This window comes from Dinoponera quadriceps, unplaced genomic scaffold (genome assembly GCF_001313825.1).
Source record: "Dinoponera quadriceps isolate SergipeBrazil2010 unplaced genomic scaffold, ASM131382v1 scaffold1750, whole genome shotgun sequence".
Taxonomy (NCBI): Eukaryota; Metazoa; Arthropoda; class Insecta; order Hymenoptera; family Formicidae; genus Dinoponera; species Dinoponera quadriceps.
In genome coordinates this window covers 600,200-614,661 of record NW_014556445.1, presented here as the reverse complement: position 1 = coordinate 614,661, position 14,462 = coordinate 600,200, and the positions used below count along the sequence as shown (strand labels likewise).

The 14,462-nt window shown below is 52.5% G+C and overlaps 1 protein-coding gene across 2 annotated transcripts in view; it reads right to left on the bottom strand.

The window, feature by feature from the left end:
* Positions 1-14,462, bottom strand: part of LOC106747463 (cytochrome P450 306a1) — a 204,458-nt gene that overhangs the window by 177,954 nt on the left and 12,042 nt on the right. For both annotated transcript variants that reach the window (XM_014625010.1, XM_014625011.1), the window contains exon 3: positions 3,724-3,842. The gene's annotated coding sequence lies outside the window, so the exon portion shown is untranslated. The remainder of the gene's footprint in view (positions 1-3,723; positions 3,843-14,462) is intronic.

Below are 14,462 nucleotides of genomic sequence, written 5' to 3'. Positions count from 1 at the left end.
ACCTACGTTAAACTACCCCGCCTCCCAACCGCCCTCCCTCCCTCCCTCCGACCGCCGCCGCGCGCTCCGGACGCGACCGGGGCACGAGCAGTATTTCATGATCGAGCGAGCTTTGTTTCGTAACGCGCGCGATTTCGCGGAGGTCGCGCGGGTTGATTCGTTGTTTCGCTCGCTTCGGCTGGCTACGAGCGATTTCCATTGCGAAAAATGCGACCGCGCGAACCATGCTTCTCTAGGGTGGTTACTTCGCCGTTTTAATGACCCGACTCGGTTTATTACTAAAGTTTTGAATTATCGCCGCGCAGACGGCGTTCATCAATGATCCGTTATCTCGGAGAAAATGCGCAAACGTATGTATCGAAACGGCGTGGAAAGGTTGAAACGCGTATCCTCGGTAGAGAGTAAGTGAAATAAGACGGCCGACGAGACAGTCATCGCAATTTGCATTTTCACCCGAGGCTCCTCGACGAGGCGCGCGATAAAGCAGTAACGAGGCGAAGATAATTCTCAAAGCGTTATAATTTCACTTTCGCGCTATCTCCGCAATAGCGCTCGGTGACGATTTGCGGAGGGCAAAAATGCGGCTCGTCTTTCGGATGTGTGAACGCGCCACGATGGCGACCGACCCCGATTCCACATAAACACGTGAACGGTAGAGGGAGATACATGGCGGCAGTATGTTACACGTGTTACCGGCCGGCACGTACGGGTTACGTCCGGCAGTCAATCGCTCTAATACTCGCACTCGGAGCGGCACTGTGTGTATCGGTGGTGGTCGTGTGCACTGCGGTGTGCAGGCCGTCCACCCTCTCGCCGCCGCTCGTCGTCCCCCCTTCCCGCTCTCGTCGCGGACGCCTCTCCACCTCTCTTCGCAGGAACTACATCACCGAGTGATTACCTCCACCTCGTCCTGTGTACCCTCGATGGTGCTGCTGGCGTCGCCACCCCGGCGCATTCACCGTCCGCGATCGTTTCCTAAACCTCTGCGGCCTGTCACCGCGCGTCATCGCGGGGTCCTCGAAAAAGTCGCGAGATTGATGCAACACGGAGCGCCTAGGCGTTTCGACGAGGTCGTCCGTTATTTCGGTTTTTGGCTCGTCGTTACCCGCGTCGTTTGTTCTACATCGTCGAGCAATATCCGGCGAGTTTCGGCCTTGCCCGAAGAGCCATAAATCGCTCAGGATATTATCCGATAATTTCGAGATCGTTTTACAAAGGAAACGCGGATACAGCGGAAAGTGGTCTACGGAGCTTTGTAACTTTAATTAAAGGTATGATGCAACGCGAACTATATATATGTACGTCCGACGGAAAATGAATTTCCGCGTATCGAGAAAGACGCGCGTATCAAATCCCGTAATAACGCGGCAACGGTAACAGATTATCGCGGCGACAACACCCCGTGGGATGCGCACTTACCGCCTGTGCTAGGGGAATCGAGTGGCGGGCTCCGCGATGCGGAAAATCGCGCACTCCAAATCCATCCGATGCAAACGGCGCGGCGCCGGGTATCGTTAGCGCAAACCGAGCGTAATTGGCGTGGTGTTTAATTCAAGTTAAAAGCAAAGGCGTCGCGCCGTTGTCTCTGCGGATCTTGCGCTTAGACGGAGGCTCTGTGTGACGCGCGCGCCTTCCTAGACCAATTAAGATTACTTTCATCGGCGTCGCCGGATTATTCACGCCACCCCTGGCAGCCTTATTATGCGTGTTTAACAAAGCTGAGCTGATTATATCAATAAATTAAGGAAAGCTGCAACCTCCCCCGCCCGGCAAGCAACCCCCCGGACCCGACGTAGCCCGTGGGAGTCCGGTGCGCCGTAGTCCCGGAGCCGCTTTACCGAGGCGTACATCACCGACGTCCAGGTCGCTCCGCCCTGAGTTATGCTCGACAATTATACCTATCTACCCGCGTGGTGGGCGTTATTATCATATTATACCGCGTTACCCCTCACGTCTGCACGTGTGTACGTATGCATGCCTCTGTGTATATATATATGTTGCGTGTATATATGCGCGTGTGTGTGTGAACCTAACTACGGTTGACGTCGCGGAGTACCGAGGTCGACGTCCCGATCCATAACGTCGTACGGGCCGCACTCCTCGGTAGTTATGTTTTATTAGAGGCGTCCTTATTCGTCGCACGACCATGTCCCCGTTTTACGATACTCGCTCCCGCCTTTTTGCCCCGGTGTCCTCTATCTGATCGCTCCCCGACAAGTACCCCTTCCCGTCGGGCGGGACACACTTCGCCGGGAAGATTTGATTCTCGATTTACAAAGTTTGTCGCGCAACGACCTCGCCCCGTATCGCCGGACCGTCTTCGGAGAGAGCCGCGAATATTTCCGACGTTCTTATCTCGCATTCCTCCGAGCCCCTCATCTACGATTACACCGCAATTATCTCCGCGGTTAGTCAAATCGGCCGCTCGCAAGGAGGCGGTACAAAAGTTCAAAGATAGTATCGGCGGGAATCCCTCTCCTCTCCTTCTCCCTCTCCCTCCCGACGAGTCCGATCGATCGACGCGTGTCTCTCTGCGGGCAATCGGGCTTCGAGCCAAAGCCCGTGCTCTGCGGGACGGCCGTGAAAAATCCCTGAATTATGATAATGGCGCCGACATAATGCGATCCAATGAGGCAATCAAGGGGTGGCGGCAGGGCAACGGCGGCGCGGTGGCGGCGGCGGTAGCGGCGACGGCGGGCGTCGGTTGACGGTATCGATGGTCGATGTCGGTGTTGCGGGGTGGCGCGAGTTACGCGTCCCAGGGTCGTATTAGTGTTACTGGCCACCGAGCCGAGCCGAACGAGCACGGACGATCTATGTGTCGGGGACGATACAGTGCGTGTAGCGGGTATAATTGCCGTTGGTGGGCAGCAGTTGCTCTAGGAGGACCCGTTTCCATCAATCAGCCCGCGCTAAACACCCGCGCGGGCGGACGCGCGGATCGCACGACTCGCCGGACCGATCGCAATTGCCCCGAATGCGGTTCGCGCGCGCACGATCTATGTCTCGCGGCGAATTGCCGGGGAGCGTTCGAGGGCTTCGCAGCCCGTCAAAATATCGCTGGTTTTGTTTCTTTTTTTTTTTCGTTTCAGTCCGCCGAGCGCGCTGAGCGAATGGTCCCGCCGCGTCCGCACTCGTTTTTGTAAGACACATGCGACGCGCGCTGGATCTCCGCGCCGCGCTCTGACGAAACGTCGTTTTTCAGTGAGCGTCGTCGATCGAACGACGCCTCCCCTCCCCCGTCCTACGATCTCTCTGGCCACCGTTTTTTGTGGAATATTTACAGCCAATGCGATCCACGTGTCGAGACGAATTGTCGCGAAATTCATCCGCCGCCGAGCTTTTCGAATCTGTCGTCCGTCAGTTTGTCTTGCTCCCTGTAATATTCACGCGGTGTGGTTTCCTTTTTTTCTGTTTTTCGCAGATCGCGCTCGGTGGAATGTTTTTATTAGCGGCGAAACGATGGTAAAAACTTCCGACGTTATCGGGATCGCCGCGCGTAATATTTTAATGATATGTATCAGTTGGGTGCAGCTACATTAATTACAGTATCGTTTATCCGCTCGCAAAGTTGCCGCGAGCTGAGCTCTCGCCGTTAGTTGCTCACTTTAATCTGCAAAGCTCGAAACGAAGCTTCTCCCCGATTTTGAGACGTAATTACCTTTTTTACTTTTTACGCGAGGACCACTGGGAGGGATTACGGCTTCAGATGCGGAGGCTTACTTGTTATTCAAATTACTTCGGGCGTCGATTCGCGCGCGCTCTCCGTCTCTCCTCCCTTCTCTTTCTCCCTCTCTGACATACGTATGCACGTGCCGATGTACAGGCTGCATCCGACGTACCTGCAAACACATATACGTAAGCATACAGTCTAGCACGTACGGTGGGGCCTGCTGATGGGATGGGACGCCATGCGGGGTAGTTATGGGACCACGAGGATGTTAATGACCATAAACAAGCAATCACTGTAATCCGCCATGAGTCACTCCAGCTGTCCGCCTGGCTACATAGATACGACCTGCCATATGCCCAGCCTAGCTGACCGACGCTGGATATGCGTTGCTGGATCATCCGTGTTCCTACGGTTTCTCTAAAACGTGTTACAACGCGTTGCTCTAACGTATTATATAATGAAATTTATCTTTCCCACACGTCAAGGCCAGATCTAAAAAGAATCAATATTTTTTTCGGTAACTTTTTAGAGTTTCGCGAAATTCCAGATCTCGACAATTTATCAAACGGCTCTATTGACATTCAATCAAAAATCAATATCTTTCAGGGATCTATAAAAACCTATATGCGCGGATTTCATGGTGCAATGTGGAAAAAGTTTGATATATCATCAAAACCGGAAATTTCGCGACTCGAAAAAGTTATCGTAAAACTGACTGCTCGTGGCGAAAAATGAGAAATTAAATGTGACAATGAGAGCCGGCGTTCGAGTTACGCAGAGATTCGCGTCGCGAAATTACGATCGCACGCGGCAAACGTGAGTGTGCGAGGCAAGTAACGCGACAAATATCGAAATATCGTGGAATTACCGCGGGACTTTGGATTCCGTGTGCGCGCAACGATCAGAAACGATCGCGATAGAATAGATGGAAAGAAAGAAGGGGGTCGAAAGGGGCGGGGGGAGCAAAGGGACGTGGGGGAAGGTGCGCGAAGAAAGGAGATAGGAAGAGAGCAGGCTCGATATCGACATCCACGGCGAACCTTACGATCGAGGCTTACGACGATCGTAAATACGTCGGCGATACGGCCCTCTCTCGTTGAAGATACCGAAAGGATAGGAAAAGGGGAGGGCAGATGAATAGATAGAGACAGTGAAGCGAAAAGGAGAAGGAGGGTCGGCCGAGGGGAAGGAAACGCGAGGGGGGGGGAGGGGGGAGGCAGAAGGAGCACCTAACCGTGCCGAAACATTTTATGAGTATCGATCTCTGACATAAAGCGACTTCCTACACTACGTGGCGTATAATACATATGTACGCAGCGGCGCACACGAGCGCGCGCGTGCTCAGGATAAAGGTATTACTTTACGTGTTACGTATACCTCCGCTCATAACACCCGATACCTACATTACTTGGCGAAACGCCGAGGGCCAGTACTCGTTACGCCGCTACGTATCAAAGACGAGTCGCGCGCGATAGCCATTGCTCGTTTGAACCATCGATTACGGGGTAAGATCGTGCGGCATCGCGCGCGACCGCTCCTATCCTCTTAATCGTGATCGTCCTTTGAATTATTTCTTCGTAGCGTGAAGCGTGCAACCAACGTATTGTTTCCAGTACGTATCGTGCCGATCGTTTCGTTATTCTTCTCTCTCTCTCTCTCTCTCTCTCTCTCTTTCCGCTCGTTTCCTTCGAAACCGGATTGACTTCTGAACGAGACGAGGTGTCGGACGATGTCGATCTCGAGAACGATTTCAATCGAAAGGTGATCTTAAAAATCTTTTGCTTTCCGTCAAGATCGATTGTTAATTTTTTAAATAACGTTTCCATAGTTTCGACGAATTATTTGTTTCTTCTTTTTTAATTTTTTTCATGCCCGAGTCGAAATTTTTGTGCTATTCTCACGCTTTTAAATATAGTTTGCACCTACTTAAACGGTCTGTAGATTAACAAACACCTGTTTTGACGATACTGATACTTTTTAACTTCTCTTCTGAATCTTTAATTTTACGGATTGAATTTTAACGTCATCTTCAACAACCTATTTTGGCGCTAAAGCAACGAAAACATAAGACATCAAGGTCAAAATAGACATTATATTATATGATTAGAATTAAAATTGAACCTATTTTGCTATCTTAGCTCCTGCTATATTGCGGAACTAAAGATCTAAAATAGGGCTAAAGTTTCGACTTGGGTGCACCGCGTGATTAAGTGAAACGCCAGGAAAGAGATTAAATCGATCGCCGCTTCTTGGATTACCCGTACATTTGAGTAATTCAGCGATGATGATACTTATTACGCGTAACGAGTGCATATCGTATTCGTGTCGCGTGATTAACATCGATCACGCCGGCTTTTCCATTAAGAAGTCTCACGGAAATAAACGGAGGTCGTTCTCCGACTTTCACTCCGCGCCGACGGCGGGAGTCCTCTCGCTCGAGGTTACTTCCGCGAGGAAATTAATACAAACAAGTAGCGGAGGCGGCGGCGTCGGCCACGTCGTCAGCGACCGTGAAGAGGGTGGAAGCGGCGGGGTGGCAACAGCAGCGGCAGCGCGAGGCAAGCAGCAGGCAAGGCCGCGAAAAGTTGGCGATGACGGCGGATGTTATTGGCAGCGAGACCATTCGTCGCGATGATGGATGCCTGACAGGCGCTCCTCGCTCGCTTCGCTCGCTCGCCAGGCAGTTATAATAAGTAATGGGCTCACTTCCGCCGCCATCGCTGCCCGAATGCCTCACTGCCTTGCCCGGCCATGCCTCCAATGCCCTGCGAAACCTTCGTGTGCCTCCGCCGCCCTCTTTGTCCATCTCTCTCTCTGCATCTCCTCCCGTCTCTACCGTTTCCCTCCCCCCCGTCGCTCCCCCGTCGTTGGTTCCCTCGCTACCAACCCTTATCGCCGTCCTTCTCCATCTTCGATTCCTTGTTTCTCCGTCTCGCTCGCCGGCGCTCGTTCCCTCGGGCTGAGTGAGGCCAGGCCACTCGTCTTCCTACTCTTTCCATCCCGCCTCCGCCTCCTCCTCGTAATAACTACAAATCTGTCACGCATTAATTCTCCGTCCGGCATAAATTCGAGCACGGTACAAGCGGAGAAGGAAAAAGTTATCGCGGGGGTCGGGGCGGGTAACTCACCCTCTTCCCGCGCACCCCCGATTCGACTCGCCGCTCTGTACCCCCTACGGAGAAAGAGAAAGGAGATATAGGGACGGAATGCCGGGTGAGGAGCGTGATGTTGCGCGAGAGGAGGGTGGAAAGCCGGCGAGCGAAAACTGTTAATGTCGTAACGTCGCGGAATGAAGAGCGGCCCAGGGTTAATAATTCTTCCGGCGCCCGATGATACTCTTGCGAGATTCATCGCCGTCGCATTGGTAACAAATAGATGCACTTCGTAGAGAACGCCGAGTTAAATCTGGATTTAAATTATTACGCATGCTCGACTCCGGGCTCTTCGACTCGCGATTCAATTTTAGCTGCGTATGTAAATGTGTTATACGTAATAATCCTCTAGTAATATATCTTCTTCGTATGATAATCTTTTAGTAATAATTTTTTACACACTAACCGTTTTATATAATTATAATCAAGCGCGATATAACAGCGATTAATCGACGTGGCGTGCAGTGAAATTTTCGCAAGAGCTAGTCGACTTTTATGAAACGTGTGTTTGCAAAAAAGACGAAGCAACGCGAGTCTCGCTGTTAATCAAATTACGCGTGTTAACTAGAAATTGAGCAGTCCCCCGTTTTTTATGACCCTTCGGCAACGCGTTGTCTGATCACGCGGGCGTAAAACGAAAAGAGGAAAAAGGATAACGCCTGCTCGGAGGGATCGTCGCGTCGATCCTGCAACGCGCGGCAGTTATTTGCAAGTGTTGTGAATTTATATTCGCAACCGATAGGGGCGAGGAGAGGAGGGGTTAGGTATCCTCACCCGATGCAACGTTGTTTATCGGAGCGTCGGTGTGTTGCCACGTCGGGCGCTCCACTTTTGCGCGCCCACAGCCACCCCTCCCAATCGTCACCCACGACACCGACATTATCGTAAAGCCGCGCTTGATTCCGCGTTCGTCCCGCAGGATTTTTATCGTCGAGAATTCCCCGTATGCCGTATCGTCAGATCGTCGCGTTTAAGAACACACCGGCTGTAGAATCGATGAGTCAAAGGAGAAGGACGCGTTCTTGCGCGCGTTAAAATGTTCGCTCAAAGCGATCGACCGGGAGGATTAATTCGCTACTCGTCTCCCCCTCAACGCGAGGGTAGTGCAGACGACAAATAAAAGACTCGCCCCGACTTGTTCGGTAACTCGGCGACGAATTCCGGTCGAAGTTCGCGCTCTCGTTTCGCATTCAATGTAATAGACTCGTTACAAATAGCGGTTCGGTTAGGTTAAACAGCGGGATTCTCAGCAACGTAGGAAACGGGGCGAGTAAGCACCGAAGGTAGACAAGGTAAGAGCGAGAACTACCCTCCACCCTCTAGCTGACAAGAGGGAGCGGGAGGGCTCCCTCAACGACCGTGACAAATAACTCTCCTTCAACGGGGGTCTGCATCATTTAATTTTCCTTAGCCCCGCTACCGGAATCGATGATCTCCTCTGCCGAGTATCTTACCGAAGACGAATGGGATGACTTAGACGCCGTTTCGCCACCTTCCTGGCGGATACGGCGGAGGGAGAGGGGGGGTTAGATCGATCAACCAGATCCCAATTATTCGCGGAAAATTAACCTTCCGCGTTCGACGCGATCCATCGACGGCGATTAATGATCAGAATTGCACAACGAGCGACCCACCTCGATAACATACCTCCGCGAACGACGCATAGAATATGATCACGCACAGAATATGATCTAAGCGCGCGTCTAACGTTTACTTCGCGATTTATTCTTATTATCCCTCTCGATGCGGCGAGCAATTTTCTCGGAAATCTTGCGGTATTGGTTCTGCGCTAAATGCATGTAAATTTCACTAGGATTTTTTCGGAGGAATGGCAGCATCCCGAAACCTTAAGCAACCTTGGCTACCATTTTTTTTAAATTTCCATTAACTTACGAGAGAAATATATAATTTCGGAAATCTATATTCTTAAGATATGTTCACACATATTTTCACATAAGTAACCAGAAAATTTGCTTTCTGTTTCAGACCTGGCTGAACGTGATTTTTTAATTTCCTCTCTTACGATCTTGTCGGAAAAAAACCGCCGTAATTTCCGGTTGGCAATTTTTTTTGTTCACGCGATTCACGCGAACACAGTGAAACAGTTTTCACATTGTTAAATCGTCAAATCGTTAAACGCCGTTAAAACGACCGCGGTCGTGAGCGTGGTACAAGGAAGTGAAGTGAAGTGAGTGAAGTACGACCGACGTGGGACGACGGTTCGGAGGCTAAGGAGACTGGACGGATGCGGAGCGACGCGGTCGAAACGCGGCGATAGGTCTATTTGGTGAATTTGGACGCGACTGGACGTGGATATCAACGCGAATTGGTGAGTGAATAATTCAAACGCTTAGAAAGCGCAATATTACGTAGTGATTACGTAGCATTACATGCAATATTTAGATCGTATATTAAATCGTATTGATCGCCGATGAAAAGAATCACCGTGCGAAGATAGCGACAGTACGAAGTTAGACGGTGCTGGGAAGAAATGCAAGGCAAGAATGACGCGCAACAACGCGCGCTCATACGTGGCGTCTGGTAAATTAAAAAAACTGAATCTATACATCAATGCGTTCGTTGCTTATCTTGATCTTATAATTACGCGACAAATACTAATTCGCGGAGGAAGACGGGAGTCGGGCAATTTTTCGAACATCGCGGAGATCTGCCCACTTTGCAGCTTTAACTACCGAACGAAAAATTAGAGCCCGCTCAAATCCAGGGACGGAAAGTCTAATTTCGGGGTGAGCGTAGGGTGCGGAGGGGCCATCGCCTCGGTTCGAGCGATTCTCCCGACATTTACAGCCTTCAATTTGCCCTTCCGAGAAGGTGGCGGCGGTGAGCGAGCCAGGAATGTTAATTAAAGCCGTTCACTCCTCGATCTCGCGCTTCGACTAATTAGTCGCGTACAATGCCACCGTGAACGCCGCTGGAAGAGCCCGTCTGAGAGAGACGAGAGGGGGATAGACAGTGGAGAGAGAAGGAGGCAAACGGCGCGTAAGGGTGGGCAGGGGGAGGAGGGAAAGAGAAAAGAGCCGACCGTGGCAGCCGGAGATCACTTCACTCGGATACCCCCGATCTCACGCTCAAAGGAACTGGCGAACGTCAAACCCGCCGGCTCGCATCCACCATCGTCCTGGTCGAAAGAAGAATGCCAATTTGCCGAAAGCCCTCTTCGCGGTGGCGAACGTCACGGGACGGAAATCCGTGAAACGGAGAGCCGGAATTCCTGAAAGATCAGCGCCGGTTCGTCCGACAGGCCAGCGTGTGCACGCCTGTCAGGAAGGGGACATCTCGTTCTGCTGAACTGGTTTTAATCCGACTTAGCACTACTTGAATTGTGGACGCGTGTCGCGGATGCGTGTCGCTTTTTAGATTAAACGGTAGCGCGAGGGCCTGCTGCGTCTCTTCCGCACGTGTCGCGCCAAGAGCAAACTCGCGCCCTCCCTCGAAGAAGAGAGAGAGGGAGAAAAGAGAATAATTATGTTAATAGGATGCCAAAGAAACGATAGGATCGATCTGTCGTAGTTGACGTTATGAGGAAGAGGTTTCGTCTCTGTTTCGCCGCTGAGATAAAATTGCAAAGCATCTTCGTCGACGCGAAAAATGCAGATTTCGATATTTAGTGGTCTACCAATGGGCTCGAAGATGTCCTTCGCGAAATACCTGTACAATTCGGTATCGATTCGAGATATATTGTATGCAAATCGTCTATACAATCGTCAGGAGGCCACGCTCCCGTACTCCGCGACTTTATGTCGCTCTTTTTCTCCCCTCTCCCTGCCGTACGAATATATCTCCTCTCCGCATTTGTCCACGGACTATGAAACCCGTTAGACGGCGGAGGAGATCGAGGAGTTAAGACGATCGTAACCGGGAGAGATCCCGGGAGGACTTTCCGTCGAAATCCGGCGGAAGGAACGCTCGTAGGAAAATTTCTGTACCAGGATAGCACGCCGATACGGACGGAACGGGGTAATACAGTCAAAGAGGGCGGGAGGAAGGAAGGCCGCCGGTGGCAGGGGACCTCATCTAAAGTTACAAATCGCAATTCTTCCATGGCCGTGGTTCCGATTCTGTAAAGTTATGTTATGGCGCAAAGTAAGCGGGATTTATCAAGAAAGTTGGTATAACTTCGCTACGACTATTGATGCAATGAAACGATTGGCTCCGCCTCATTTACCACCCCTCTTCTTCGCCCGATCTCTCACCCCTTTCTCAGCGATCTCGCTAACGCGAAGGTATTCTTCGTCGTCGACTTGGCCTCCCATCAATTGAAAACAGTCGCCTCCGCTCTCTCTCGCTGATACCGATCCTCGAGAAGCGATCACGTTGGATTAGCTCTGGCGATCCTTAAAGTTTTCGATGTTCCTCTCCGCACGCCGAGCGTTCGACGCGATCCTCCCGCCTTGTACCTCGCAATTAATATCCTCACTTGGAATTTCATGTCTCCGGTGTGGAGTCTTTTTTTCCGGTTCCTTCGCTTACAGAGCGCGACCTTTGAGGGGAATACGTCGATACGCGAGTTTTCGCAGATAAGGAAAACTGTTAATCGATTCTAAGCGAACGCAACTGATTACACTGCGCGCGCTCAATTTCCTCTAGGTCTATACTTCTTTCGCGTAACTCCCGCTTCCCTTTGCAATATTACGTCAGGTATAAATATCGCTCGGCAGTTTCTTCCCGTTTATATCGCGAGGCGGCGCGCGATATGAGACGGAACAAGAAATTCCCGGGAAGAAGCTTCAAGCAGTGCTCAATCAATTTGTTCGGAAGGCATTACGCGTCGTCCAGGAGCAAAACGTAGCGGCGTATCGGAGCCGGCCGTGGACGGCCGCGAGGCGAGAAGGATAGGAAAGAGATGGAATCGTAGGTTTATCTGAAAATATTATGATGGCGCCGTCCGTGCTCCCGTTGCAAGGTGGCCGCCGGTTTTGATATGTCCCCAGCGTGGTGTAGAGTCGCGCTCGACCGTATAGCTGAAGATATATGAACGGGATTGCAATCATGTCCGTGTTACCCGAGAGTGTCCTGTTGGGATAATATAAATATTGTACAGTCGTTGTGTGTCGCCGGTGGAGGTCGATCCGCCCGGCGTGGGCGGAGGGGATGGTCCACCTTGTCGCGGTAGGGGCGAGAGCGGCCACGATACGGCGTCTCTTAGAATATTAGCCGATATCCTGGGGTATCGGCTCAAGTATTTACGAGGACGGTGTGTTCTCAGAGCCCGGCAGGACACACGGGCGGGCGTAGGTGGCGGGACGAACCCCGTCGAAAGAGTTGGCGTGGCGGAGGGTGTCAGCCACGAAAGAGCGAGACAGCGAAGGATAGTGGTGGTTGACGAAGGGAAAGGGTAGCGGCGGAGAGGTCACCTCCGTATCTGTTCTACGTGGTGTACACACTGGAGGATAACGGGACAGCGCCGGCCGGATAAGATTGCGAAACTGGTGTCCCGGTCCCTGGTGCCCTTTACCTTCTGACCACGGTGGGGAGGGTAGATAGCGTCGGCCGACCGCGGGCGGGCATCCGTATACGAAAAACCGGAGTATCGATGTCGCCCGTAGCTCCTGATTTTTCGCCGGCGATTGGCAACGGTCCGCTGCGAGGAAAAGCGGACGCCGGCGCGCACGAGCGAGCGGGCGTAAGCCGGCTAAGCAAGCGTTGTGATGTAGCAGCGGGAAAAACTTTTCTAATACCGTCGCCCGTCCAGGATTACGCCGGAGATTGAAACGTATATATGTATTTACGAACGCGCACCTCCGGAGAGCACCGACGCGAGCTTCTCTTCGGAATCCCTCCCCCTGTGGTTACCCTGTTACTTAAACGGCCCTTTCCTTATTGCTTCTTTCGAAAGTAACCTTCGTCGTTATTACTTTGCAACGAGTCCGGGATAACAGCGCCGAGAATGATCGAAGTTTATATGTCCCGCGAGGAGTCGGCGGGCCTGCGATTCGCCTCTCGATCGACCTACTCGAAATTTCATTCGATACACCCCGAGCCGGCGAACGCACCTCCCGGCGCAACGCGCGCGCACTGACGAGCATAACCACAGGCTGTCCCCTCGGAGTGAGGAACTGCGACACCACATAGTTGTTGCACGAGTCTCCGCCGCGACCTCGGGCTCTCCCCTAAACCATCCCTCCGGCGAGCCGGCTACCACCCCTGGCACCGACCCTCCCGCCGCTCCGGCTATCCACCCGCAGAGACCACGTTACAAGGGGACAGTATTTATGCACATTGTTGACTGGCACGTGGATTTATGCACGTCCGTTATATTATGCGTCCTGTCGTCCCCCGTGTAAAGCCGGTATGCCTGGTACCGTCTCGAGTCTGCACGCAACATGTATTTCGGGTGAGCGTCTCGCCCGATACCGCACGAATCCGGCCTTCGAAACGATAGAGGCTTTTAAACCGGATTCCGTTCAGCCGATGGCGAGGAAATCGAGAGAAGCGTAAAACTTGGCGCGATTGCGCGACGATTCAATCGATCGGCGGAAGGAAGGGGTTCGGCGAGCAGATTTTTCCTCACACACGCGGACAATTAATTCGGGATTAATTAATTTCCGTGATTCTCGATATAAATGCGCCGGGTCGTAAGAAAGCCCGCGCGCGCATGTACACGGGGAAGAAGCTCGGAGAGACGACGGTTGTTTGCGAGTCCTTCTTAGAACATCTTCGGGTACAAAGCCAGGTACTGGTCGGTGCTCTCGAGCTGACGTGGCCTCCGGCAGGGTGGGCATTGTGTCGGCCCTCTCGACCACCACCGCAACCTACACTTCCTTACTTCGCCACTCGACGGTGAACTGAATCGAGCATGTGGACGGGACAGCAAGGAAATCTCCTTCTTGCCCGAGACCCGTCATTCCTCCCCGTCTCTGCCCTCTACAACCTTCCGCTCGCCATATCTACCGGCCAAGTCTCATGCCAGTTCCAAATGTCCGTCCAGTGTCCACTACCACCACTAGCCGAGTAAGTTTCGACCTCGAGGCGATCAAGCTCAGGAACACGTACGACGGATCCGCGGATCAAGGGAGCGAGATTTAAGGGCCGCTCTTTGAAATCTGGCCGTTGGATCGGTTACGATATCGAGAGAAAGAGAGGGAGAGAGAGAGAGAGCACCGACAATCGCGGAAAAAGCGTATAGAGTCGCTCCTTATATCGCTCGTCGTGGCGGCCCGCCATAAATTCGCCGGCGCAATTTCTCTCGAGTTTGCTCGTTCGTTCGCTCGCTCGCCCGGCACACGGGCGAATCTACGAGGTAGTCGGATTCGGGTCCTCGGCAATTAGCCTCACGGGACACGGAGAGTGGCTCGAAGGTGGTCGAGGAGACCAAGGTGGCCGGAAGGAGCCAACAGCTTCGGTCCTTCGACAGCGTCCGAGGCTCGGCGACGGTGGTGGCAACGGTGGCGTTACCCCCGCCATCGACGGGGTTTTAGTGTCTCGGGGAGTAATAACGTCTCGGGGTGTAGATTATACGGTGTCCGGCCAGGAACGGGCGAGTGCCCAGTTGGGTCCTCCGATGATGCAAGGTCCCCCGGTGCCACCGCCGTCCGGACATATATTAGCATTCTAACCAACCATTATTATATGCCTGGTGAGCCGCGTTGGGCCGAGAGAGCACCACCAACGCCCGT